The sequence below is a fragment of the Episyrphus balteatus genome, chromosome 3 (genome assembly GCF_945859705.1).
Source record: "Episyrphus balteatus chromosome 3, idEpiBalt1.1, whole genome shotgun sequence".
NCBI classification, from domain to species: domain Eukaryota; kingdom Metazoa; phylum Arthropoda; class Insecta; order Diptera; family Syrphidae; genus Episyrphus; species Episyrphus balteatus.
In genome coordinates, this window is record NC_079136.1 from 79,699,979 (window position 1) to 79,711,718 (window position 11,740).

Genomic DNA, 11,740 nt, shown 5'->3' on the forward strand with positions numbered 1-11,740 from the left:
TCCTTTTGAAATGATAGCAACTTCTGTTGGTCACACTTTTTCCCTATCACCCATGGGATTGGATAAATTAATTTTAAGAATTGTGGGGAAGAAAATGGGGAGAAGCGCGTGGATGGGAAATACGTCAAATAAACTTCAAAGAACAATAAAATGCAAAAATTCCCGGCCGTCAAAAAAAAGTCTGTACTTTTGACCGGACCCAAATTCTTTTTTGTTGTTGTTTTGAAGTAGTTAAATGGAAATTGATGAAGTCACTAGAAGAAATTATGAAATGCAGATTTGACACATACAGCGCTATTCTGCCATCATAGTTGAAGTAATTGCTTTTTTGACTTGGCTAATCAAATAAATTTTTTTTCGTATACCAAAGATTTTTTGCCTATTGATCAACTTATACAAATAATGTTATATTTAGTACATTAATATGCCGAAGACTAATACAACATTTATTTAAAGTTCTGAAGCGTTCCGGAAAATAACTTTCCAGGAAAAAATTTTAATACTTTTTAAGTTAATAGCTTTACTTTTCTCTGAAATCATTTTAAAAAAATTTGTTTAAGTGTAATTATTCCATATTTCGTGACCTTTGTTAAATTAAATATGTTATTCTATGTGGACTTAAGGTCTATTTACTTAGCATATATTCTAATCTTCTACCCTTTAGACCTTAAGCCCACATAGAATATCATATTTGTTTAAGTGTTTTATATTTCGATTCGTTTAAAAGTTATGAATCCTTTTTTACAATCATTTGTTAAGCTTAAAAGTCCACGAAAAAAGAAATAGTTAAAAAGGTTTGCTTCAAAAACGAATTATTTTCATGAACTTTTGTTTGAATTATTATTTTCGAAAAAAAAAAATCAAATCAAAATACTTTTCTAGGACTTTAGGTTTTTCTCATTGCCGTTGTTCCCCTCTGTACACTGAACCAAAAAGGTACATGGAATTAATGAATATATTCATTCTATTAATGTATCGTTCATTATTATTTGTCCAATGATCCTGTTCATTAAGATAATGAACGGCCGTTCATTAAAATCAATGAACGTTCATTAATTCTATGAACCATACATAATTTCATTCATAAAATTTCGAACTTGAAATTTCGAACATATTTTAATGAATCGTTCATTAAAACAATGAACAGTGTTCATTGATTTAATGAATACGTTCATAAAAAAACATAAATGCGTTCATTACATTAATGAACGGATTCATAGAACTAATGAACCGTTCTTAAAAATAAAAATATCCGTTCATAGAATTAATGAACACGTTCATTAAAATAATGAACCGTTCATAAAAATAAAAAAAATCGTGCATAAAATTAATGAATGCGTTCATTAAATTAATGAACGCATTCATTGAATCAATGAACCGTTCATAAAAATAAAAAAAAAAACCTGCCTAAAATTAATGAACGCGTTCATAGAATTAATGAACGCATTCATAGAATGATTGAATGCCGTTCATAAAATTAATGAACGCCGTTCATAAAATTAATGAACGCCTTTCATAAAATTAATGAACGCCGTTCATAAAATTAATGAACGCCGTTCATAGAATTAATGAACGCCGTTCATTAAATTAATGAACGCGTTCATAAAAATAAAAAAACCCGTTCATAAAATTAATGAACGCGTTCCTAAAATCAATGAACACGTTCGTATTAATTTTACGAACGTGTTCATTAATTTAACGAACGCGTTCATTAATTTTATGAACACAGGCCTACGTTCCGTAACTCTTGCACCGTCATAAGTGCTCGAAAAACATTGTGAATTCGAATGAAATCAATTTTTTTGTACAAATTTCATTTTGATTCAAATTGTTTTTCTACAACTTATTTCCATGCAAGCGTTATAGAACGTAGGCACTGTTTTCAATAAATTTAAAAAGTTAAATTTCGTATAGTCTTATTTCTTTGTCAAAGAATTTTTAATCTCCTGTCAAGAAATTAAAAAAATCAACTGACAAATAAATAAGTCATGGAAGCTTAGCTTTCTAAATTTATTAGGTCGAGATCTGTGAAAAAGAAAGAAAAATTAATGTGAATCGCCGTTTTCAATTTTTACAAACCTGTACATTCGGTTTTTCATCTCTAATCTTCTCCTTTCTGAAATCTTAAAGGTTAAATTAAAGAAATATTTATATTTACATTAACTCTTTTATTGTTCAAATAAACCAAATGAATGGCAGGAAAAATTTTATTACATTATTTTGTAGATAAGAAAGTGAAACAAATTATAAAAAGTGAAATTAAGGGAAATTTGAATCAAAATAATATAAGAATTGAAATTTTATGATCTCATTTACCAAAACTAGAGCATTTGTACATACATACATTTTTTATTTGGTGGGTGGGTATTCTCACCCATTTTGTTGAGGAAGGCAATATGGTCTTCTTAAGCTTGAATTGTGTTGCCTATCCAAACGAATGAATACTGCGAGTCCTTGATGGTATGTCGTATAACGTGTTTCCTACCATCTGTGTCTTTTTTTATAACTTTTTGGAAAGGTACAAAGTATCCATGCAGAGCCCAAAGTAATGCCGCATCTTTACAGTCTGAAAAAAAGCCAACCACATAAATACCAAAATCAGTAAGGCTTTTAACAACAATTTGGTACAATAATTATATATTTATACATAGCTATATTAAAATGTATGATAGTGTATTTTTAAGTATAAATTTATTTTTACTAATCACTTGGAATAGTAAAAAATAATAATTACAAGTTCTACTTAAAAATATTTAAACTAAGCACGAACTTTCAGATGAATCTGCTGTTTTAATTTTGATTAGAACCTGTCGTATATTTTTTTTATTGACACGGTTATCAGTACAGAGAAATTTTCAAAAAAAAAATTTTTCATTGAAAAAAATTCTAAGTCCCAATAGTATGTTAAGTTTTTTTGGCATCGAAAATTTTCTAAGTCCCCAACTAAATTTTTTCATTGAAAAATATTCTAAGTCCCAAAAAAAATTTTCATTGAAAAATATTCAAGTCCCAAAATAAGTTAAGGTTTTTTTGGTATCGAAAAGTCCCCAACAAGATTTTTTGTATTGAAAAATGTTCTAAGTCCCAAAACTAAGTTAAGTTTTTTTGGCATCGAAAATTTTCTAAGTCCCCAACATTGAAAAATATTCTAAGTCCCAAAAAAAATTTTTCATTAAAAAATATTCTAAGTCCCAAAAAAAGATAGGTTTTTTTGGCATCGAAAATTTTCTAGGTCCCCAACTAAATTTTTTTATTGAAAAATATTCTAAGTCCCAAAAAAAATTTTCATTGAAAAATATTCTAAGTCCCAAAATAAGTTAAGGTTTTTTTGGCATCGAAAAGTCCCCAACAAGATTTTTTGTATTGAAAAATGTTCTAAGTCCCAAAACTAAGTTAAGTTTTTTTGGCATCGAAAATTTTCTAAGTCCCCAACATTGAAAAATATTCTAAGTCCTAAACCGAAGTTCAAATAATTTATTAGGATTTTTTTAAAATATTTTATGAAAAATCATATTGAAAAAGTTAATTTATTCAAGTTTAAAACATCTAAATCAACATTTGGCCTGTTTGCGGTAGAGTGTCAATGATAATATGCAAGTTTATTTCAAAATACTAATGAAAATGATTGTAGATGGTAATCCTAGTTTCATTTTTTCTCAATTTAGTATATCAAACTCTATAAACGATCAAAACCAACGCTTAAAAGTGCATAAAAAGTCATTCTATTCAAATTTTATTGATACTCTACCGCATACGCTGCTTTCAGAAAAGAAAAATAAGCTAAAAACGAAGTTCAAATAATTTTTTAGGATTTTTTTTAAATATTTTATGAAAAATCATATTGAAAAAGTTAATTTATTCAAGTTTAGAATATCTAAATCAATTTTTGGCCTGTTTGCGGTAGAGTGTTAATGATAATATGCAAGTTTATTTCAAAATACTAATGAAAATGATTGTAGATGGTAATCCTAGTTTCATTTTTTCTCAATTTAGTATATCAAACTCTATAAACGATCAAAACCAACGCTTAAAAGTGCATAAAAAGTCATTCTATTCAAATTTTATTGATACTCTACCGCATACGCTGCTTTCAGAAAAGAAAAATAAACTAAAAACGAAGTTCAAATAATTTATTATGATTTTTTTTTAAATATTTTATGAAAAATCATATTGAAAAAGTTAATTTATTCAAGTTTAAAACTTCTAAGTCAATTTTTGGCCTGTTTGCGGTAAAGTGTTAATGAAAATATGCAAGTTAATTTCAAAATACTAATGAAAATGATTGTAGATGGTAATCCTAGTTTCATTTTTTCTCAATTTAGTATATCAAACTCTATAAACGATCAAAACCAACGCTTAAAAGTGCATAAAAAGTCATTCTATTCAAATTTTATTGATGCTCTGCCGCATACGCTGCTATCAGAAGAGAAAAATAAACTAAAAACGAAGTTCAAATAATTTATTATGATTTTTTAAGATATTTTATGAAAATTCATATTAAAAAAGTTAATTTATTCAAGTTTAAAACTTCTAAGTCAATTTTTGGCCTGTTTGCGGTAGAGTGTTAATGATAATATGCAAGTTTATTTCAAAATACTAATGAAAATGATTGTAGATGGCAATCCTAGTTTCATTTTTTCTCAATTTAGGATATCAAACTCTATAAATGATCAAAACCAACGCTTAAAAGTGGCTAAAAAAGTCATTCTATTCAAATTTTATTGATACTCTACCGCATACGCTGCTTTCAGAAAAGAAAAATAAGCTAAAAACGAAGTTCAAATAATTTTTTAGGATTTTTTTTAAATATTTTATGAAAAATCATATTGAAAAAGTTAATTTATTCAAGTTTAGAATATCTAAATCAATTTTTGGCCTGTTTGCGGTAGAGTGTTAATGATTATAATGCAATCAAATTTTAAAATATTAATAAAAATGATTCTAGGCAGTAATTGTAGTTCTATTTCTTTGAAATGAACAGCAAGTTTGTTTTAAGTTTATACAAATTTTGAGAATGTCGTTTAACCCTTTGCTTTCTAGTGGTTTCAGCATGAAACCACGTATTAATTACTTTGTTAGTTTTTTTTTAATAAAAAATAGACTTCTCCTTTTGTACTCTCAGCTCAAAACATTCCTTATACAATGTTATTACTAGTACAATCATTATTTTTTCATATTAGTGTGTAATTAGAAAATATCAAAACTTTTTTTCAAGATATTTGTATTTTTTTCCGGGAGCAAAGGGTTAAATACATTCTTCTGGGAAGGTATCGATATATATATAATATAAATCATAAAAAGTAGGTACATACCAGGAATTATTTTAGCAAGATTGGGGGCGGCTGGCGGGAGCAACGTGGTGGCTGGATAGAACGTGGTGTGGCAAATGACGACGACAGCGGAGGAAGACAATAATGTGGCGGATGTGGCGGCAGCGTGGTGGTGGCAACGTGATGGCACTACATATAAATATATTAATACATACGTATATATTTATAAGATAAAATGATCAATAAAAATTATAAAAAGTAGATACATACCAGGAATTATTTTAGCGTGATGATGGTGGTGGCTGGCGGGAACAACGTGGTGGCTGGAAGGAACGTGGTGTGGCAAATGACGACAACGACACCGGAGGCAGACAATATGTGGCGGCAGCGTGGTGGTGGCAACGTGGTGTAAGAAGAGCACTACATATATATAAATATATTAATACAATTATAACACATTTTAGGGATGAAAACACTTACCTTAAATTTTTGATGCATGAAACGACGTGATGGCAGCAGGCGACGGGCGGACGGCGGCAAATGGGAAATCGAACAAATCTCCTATATATATGATAAAAAACAAATTATTTAACAAAATAAATGTGTACTTTTAATAAATAAATGCTTTTAAATAATAAATACTACGTAATCTAATGAAATACTTACTTTTTATTTTTGCTTCAGCTCTCCGCTGAATAGCTCCTCTTATCGATCAGACATTCACACTGTAACTGAATGGCTTGGGTTGGCTTGGGGACGCCGGCTACATCATTTAACGAAAGAAATTCTTTCGTTCTACGTATCAACAAGTAGTGTTCCCACTTTATTTTACGCGTTCTTTAAAATTTAAGTGTGAACTATGTGCAAAGAGCACAGTTAATACACAAAAGGTAATATCTTGTAAATATATGTTTTCAAAAATCGAATATCATAGATATTGTAAGAATATTGACAATCACAGTAAAAAAAAATAACTTAAAATTTTCTTTCATGTTGAAAGCACAAACAGATGAAACGACACCAAAAAATAAGTACTAAAGGGGTTTTCACATTCAACAACATTTACATCTCCTTGTGTCGTTAACTACTGTTCACATTGATACGAACGGTTGTTCAACCGAGATAAATGTTTGTGTGAGCAAGAAAACTTTGAAAATGAGAACAAAACACAAAACTACTTAATATGTACAAACACAAAAAAATACACAAGGTAATAAGCCCCGTCTTATTTGATTCCCCAACTCGGTTAAAAAAAAATGATATTTCGACACCTGTCAAATGTGGTCTCAAAACATTTTATTCTCATACTGAATAAAATTATTACTTTAGTAAAAAGTTAAATGATATGAAAATCTTGTTCATAATTTGATACACTTTTTAAAAGTGTGATCACTGCAACATGCAAGTTGCCCTTCGTTAAATTTTAATGAACGGTTCATTAAATCAATGAACACGTTCCTAAATCTATGAACACACTCATAAAATTCATGAACACGCTCACTTCCACAATAAATGTATTCGTTAAATGATATGAAAACCTTGTCCATAATTTGATACACTTTTTAAAAGTGTGATTACTGAAACATGCAAGTTGCCCTTCGTTAAGTTTTGATTAACTATACATTGAATTTATGAACGGTTCATTAAATCAATGAACACGTTCATTAAATCTATGAACACGTTCATTAAATCTATGAACACGTTCATTAAATTCATGAACACGCTCACTTCGACAGTAAATGTATTCGTTAAATATGAATCTTAACGAATAATTGAAATAATGAATGGTTCATTAAAATAATGAATGGTTTATTAAGTTTTGGCGCCTTTTTAAAAAGAAGAAAAAAAGATTTATTTTATTTTCGTCATATCTTTTCTATTTTTGCTTTTTTTGAAAAATTATCAGATATAAAAGGTGTACATTTTTTAATTTCCGACAGAATTTATTAAATAAGTTTTTTTGATTTTCGCTTTCGTTTAGAAGTTATAGCGACTTTTGTGAAAAAAACATCTCTCAAACAAAAAGACATGAAATTTTTACTTTTTTCGTCATAACTTTTTTATTTTTGCTTTTTTTGAAAAATTGTCAGATATAAAAGTTGTAGATTTTTTAATTTCCGACAGAATTTATTAAATAAGTTTTTTTGATTTTCGCTTTCGTTTAGAAGTTGTAGTGACTTTTGTGAAATAAAACATCTCGCAAACAAAAAGACATGAATTTTTTTTTTTTTCGTCATATCTTTTCTATTTTCTATCTCGCAAACAAAAAGACATGAAATTTTTACTTTTTTCGTCATATCTTTTCTATTTTTGCTTTTTTTGAAAAATTGTCAGATATAAAAGATGTAGATTTTTTAATTTCCGACAGAATATATTAAATAAGTTTTTTTGATTTTCGCTTTCGTTTAGAAGTTATAGCGACTTTTGTGAAAAAAAACATCTCTCAAACAAAAAGACATGAAATTTTTACTTTTTTCGTCATAACTTTTTTATTTTTGCTTTTTTTGAAAAATTGTCAGATATAAAAGTTGTAGATTTTTTAATTTCCGACAGAATATATTAAATAAGTTTTTTTGATTTTCGCTTTTGTTTAGAAGTTATAGCGACTTTTGTGAAAAAAAACATCTCTCAAACAAAAAGACATGAAATTTTTATAAAAGATGTAGATTTTTTAATTTCCGACAGAGTTTATTATATAAGTTTTTTGATTTTCGCTTTCGTTTAGAAGTTATAGCGACTTTTGTGAAAAAAAAACATCTCTCAAACAAAAAGACATGAAATTTTTACTTTTTTCGTCATAACTTTTTTATTTTTGCTTTTTTTGAAAAATTGTCAGATATAAAAGTTGTAGATTTTTTAATTTCCGACAGAATTTATTAAATAAGTTTTTTTGATTTTCGCTTTCGTTTAGAAGTTATAGCGACTTTTGTGAAAAAAAACATCTCTCAAACAAAAAGACATGAAATTTTTACTTTTTTCGTCATAACTTTTTTATTTTTGCTTTTTTTGAAAAATTGTCAGATATAAAAGTTGTAGATTTTTTAATTTCCGACAGAATTTATTAAATAAGTTTTTTTGATTTTCGCTTTCGTTTAGAAGTTATAGCGACTTTTGTGAAAAAAAAAAACATCTCTCAAACAAAAAGACATGAAATTTTTACTTTTTTCGTCATAACTTTTTTATTTTTGCTTTTTTTGAAAAATTGTCAGATATAAAAGTTGTAGATTTTTTAATTTCCGACAGAATTTATTAAATAAGTTTTTTTGATTTTCGCTTTCGTTTAGAAGTTATAGCGACTTTTGTGAAAAAAAACATCTCTCAAACAAAAAGACATGAAATTTTTACTTTTTTCGTCATAACTTTTTTATTTTTGCTTTTTTTGAAAAATTGTCAGATATAAAAGTTGTAGATTTTTTAATTTCCGACAGAATTTATTAAATAAGTTTTTTTGATTTTCGCTTTCGTTTAGAAGTTATAGCGACTTTTGTGAAAAAAAAAACATCTCAAACAAAAAGACATGAAATTTTTACTTTTTTCGTCATAACTTTTTTATTTTTGCTTTTTTTGAAAAATTGTCAGATATAAAAGTGTTAGATTTTTTAATTTCCGACAGAATTTATTAAATAAGTTTTTTTGATTTTCGCTTTCGTTTAGAAGTTATAGCGACTTTTGTGAAAAAAAAAACATCTCTCAAACAAAAAGACATGAAATTTTTACTTTTTTCGTCATAACTTTTTTATTTTTGCTTTTTTTGAAAAATTGTCAGATATAAAAGTTGTAGATTTTTTAATTTCCGACAGAATTTATTAAATAAGTTTTTTTGATTTTCGCTTTCGTTTAGAAGTTATAGCGACTTTTGTGAAAAAAAAAACATCTCTCAAACAAAAAGACATGAAATTTTTACTTTTTTCGTCATAACTTTTTTATTTTTGCTTTTTTTGAAAAATTGTCAGATATAAAAGTGTAAGATTTTTTAATTTCCGACAGAATTTATTAAATAAGTTTTATTGATTTTCGCTTTCGTTTAGAAGTTATAGCGACTTTTGTGAAAAAAACATCTCTCAAACAAAGACATGAAATTTTTACTTTTTTCGTCATATCTTTTCTATTTTTGCTTTTTTTGAAAAATTGTCATATATAAAAGGTGTAGATTTTTTAATTTCCGACAGAATATATTAAATAAGTTTTTTTGATTTTCGCTTTCGTTTAGAAGTAATAGCGACTTTTGCAAAATAAAACATCTCACAAACATTGAATTAGTGAATGTGTATTTATTCTAATGAATGGCGTTCATTGTTTTAACGAACAGGTTCATAGAATCTTTTATCAAAAATTTTCTCGGATATTTATGAACGGCTGTTCATTGAATTAATGAATGGTTCATAGATTTTAATGAATGGCGTTCATTGTTTTAACGAACAGGTTCATAGAATCTTTTATCAAAAATTTTCTCGGATATTTATGAACGGCTGTTCATTGAATTAATGAATGGTTCATAGATTTTAATGAATGGCGTTCATTGTTTTAACGAACAGGTTCATAGAATCTTTTATCAAAAATTTTCTCGGATATTTATGAACGGCTGTTCATTGAATTAATGAATGGTTCATAGATTTTAATGAATGGCGTTCATTGTTTTAACGAACAGGTTCATAGAATCTTTTATCAAAAAGTGTATCGGATAACAGGTTCGTGTATCGGATATTTATGAACGGCTGTTCATTGAATTAATGAATGGTTCATAGATTTTAATGAATGGCGTTCATTGTTTTAACGAACAGGTTCATAGAATCTTTTATCAAAAATTTTCTCGGATATTTATGAACGGCTGTTCATTGAATTAATGAATGGTTCATAGATTTTAATGAATGGCGTTCATTGTTTTAACGAACAGGTTCATAGAATCTTTTATCAAAAATTTTCTCGGATATTTATGAACGGCTGTTCATTGAATTAATGAATGGTTCATAGATTTTAATGAATGGCGTTCATTGTTTTAACGAACAGGTTCATAGAATCTTTTATCAAAAAGTGTATCGGATAACAGGTTCGTGTATCGGATATTTATGAACGGCTGTTCATTGAATTAATGAATGGTTCATTGATTTTAATGAATGGCGTTCATTGTTTTAACGAACAGGTTCGTGTATCGGATATTTATCTTTTATCAAAAAGTGTCTCGGATATTTATGAACGGCTGTTCATTAAATTAATGAATGGTTCATAGATTTTAATGAATGGCGTTCATTGTTTTAACGAACAGGTTCATTGGGATAATGAACAGATTTTTTTATGAACGGCTATTCATTGAATTAATGAACGTTCATAGATTTTAATGAATGGTATTCATTGTCTTAATGTACAGGTTCATTAATTCAATGAATAGCCGTTCATAAAAAAAATTTCAGACAAAAACGGATTTTAATGAACGAGATTAATGAACGTTCATAGGTTCATAATTTTATTTTTAATGAATCGTTCATTGAATTAAGGGATGGTGCATTAATTCCGTGAACCGTACATTAATTTCAAGTTAATGAACGCCGTTCATAAATTTTATGTACAATTTTTTTTTCAGTGTATAGAAATAAGCCTGCTTTGAAATTCTGCTTTTCAAAATTCTGTTTTTAAAAATTCTGCTTTTAATATTTTGAGTTTATAATTCTGTATTACAAAATTTACAACATAACTAAAAAAGAGTTTGGAAAATGTAAAACTGTTTTGATATTTCAATTATATGCAAAAGTCAAGAAAAGGTTTTACATGCTAGATATAGTTATACATTTATTAGATTATCAGCTTAAAATGAATATTCAAAAAATTAAAAAGAAGAATAATAATAGGTTTATGTGAGTTATAAGAAAGTCAATCCACTCAATTTGAAAATATTTGCAGTTAAACAACATAAAGTTAGGAAAGTACTTAAGTTGAATTGCAAACAGAATTTTCTAAGTGACATTATTAGGGTTTTCGGATTAACCGCGTTTTATATACATAAATATAAAGTGAGTTCAATTCAGTACTCACCCCGAACGTTTCGCTTCAAATTACAATGAGCGTGGTCACCGGGAAACTGCCAGCGAGATGTTATATGCGATTTTGGCTACGCAAGTTGTAACGGGGCGTAGGGGGTTCCGTGTTTTGTTGTAGTTGGGAGCAAACCGTACTCACTATATCACTGTTGGTGTGAAGCGGCAATTGGATAGATCGTGACGAGTTTATTAAGGGGTCCCACGTACGAGATAGCTTAAAACTGTCGTCACGGTTGAAATTTTGGTGTCGTTTTATTTCGATCGCTTCACGAACCAGGCGCGGTATATAATGAGCCTCTTTTGCTAGAACCTTAGCTTGATCGAAATGGATCCAGTGGTGTTCATCTGGATGATCCAGTATATGCTCCCATATGGCAGACTTTTCCCTTTGTTTTTTGCTAACAGCGCTAATGTGCTCTTTTAGGCGTGTAGCAATAC

At 28.0% G+C, this 11,740-nt stretch overlaps 1 protein-coding gene and 1 long non-coding RNA gene across 3 annotated transcripts in view; one reads left to right on the forward strand and one right to left on the reverse strand.

Moving 5' to 3' along the window:
* LOC129915328 (neuroligin-4, Y-linked) overlaps positions 1-11,740 on the reverse strand; it is a 271,030-nt gene that overhangs the window by 114,984 nt on the left and 144,306 nt on the right. The window lies entirely within an intron of this gene.
* On the forward strand, positions 5,546-5,909 carry LOC129915335 (uncharacterized). The gene is made up of 2 exons (XR_008772281.1): positions 5,546-5,678; positions 5,735-5,909. It is a non-coding gene; the product is annotated as an uncharacterized LOC129915335 (long non-coding RNA).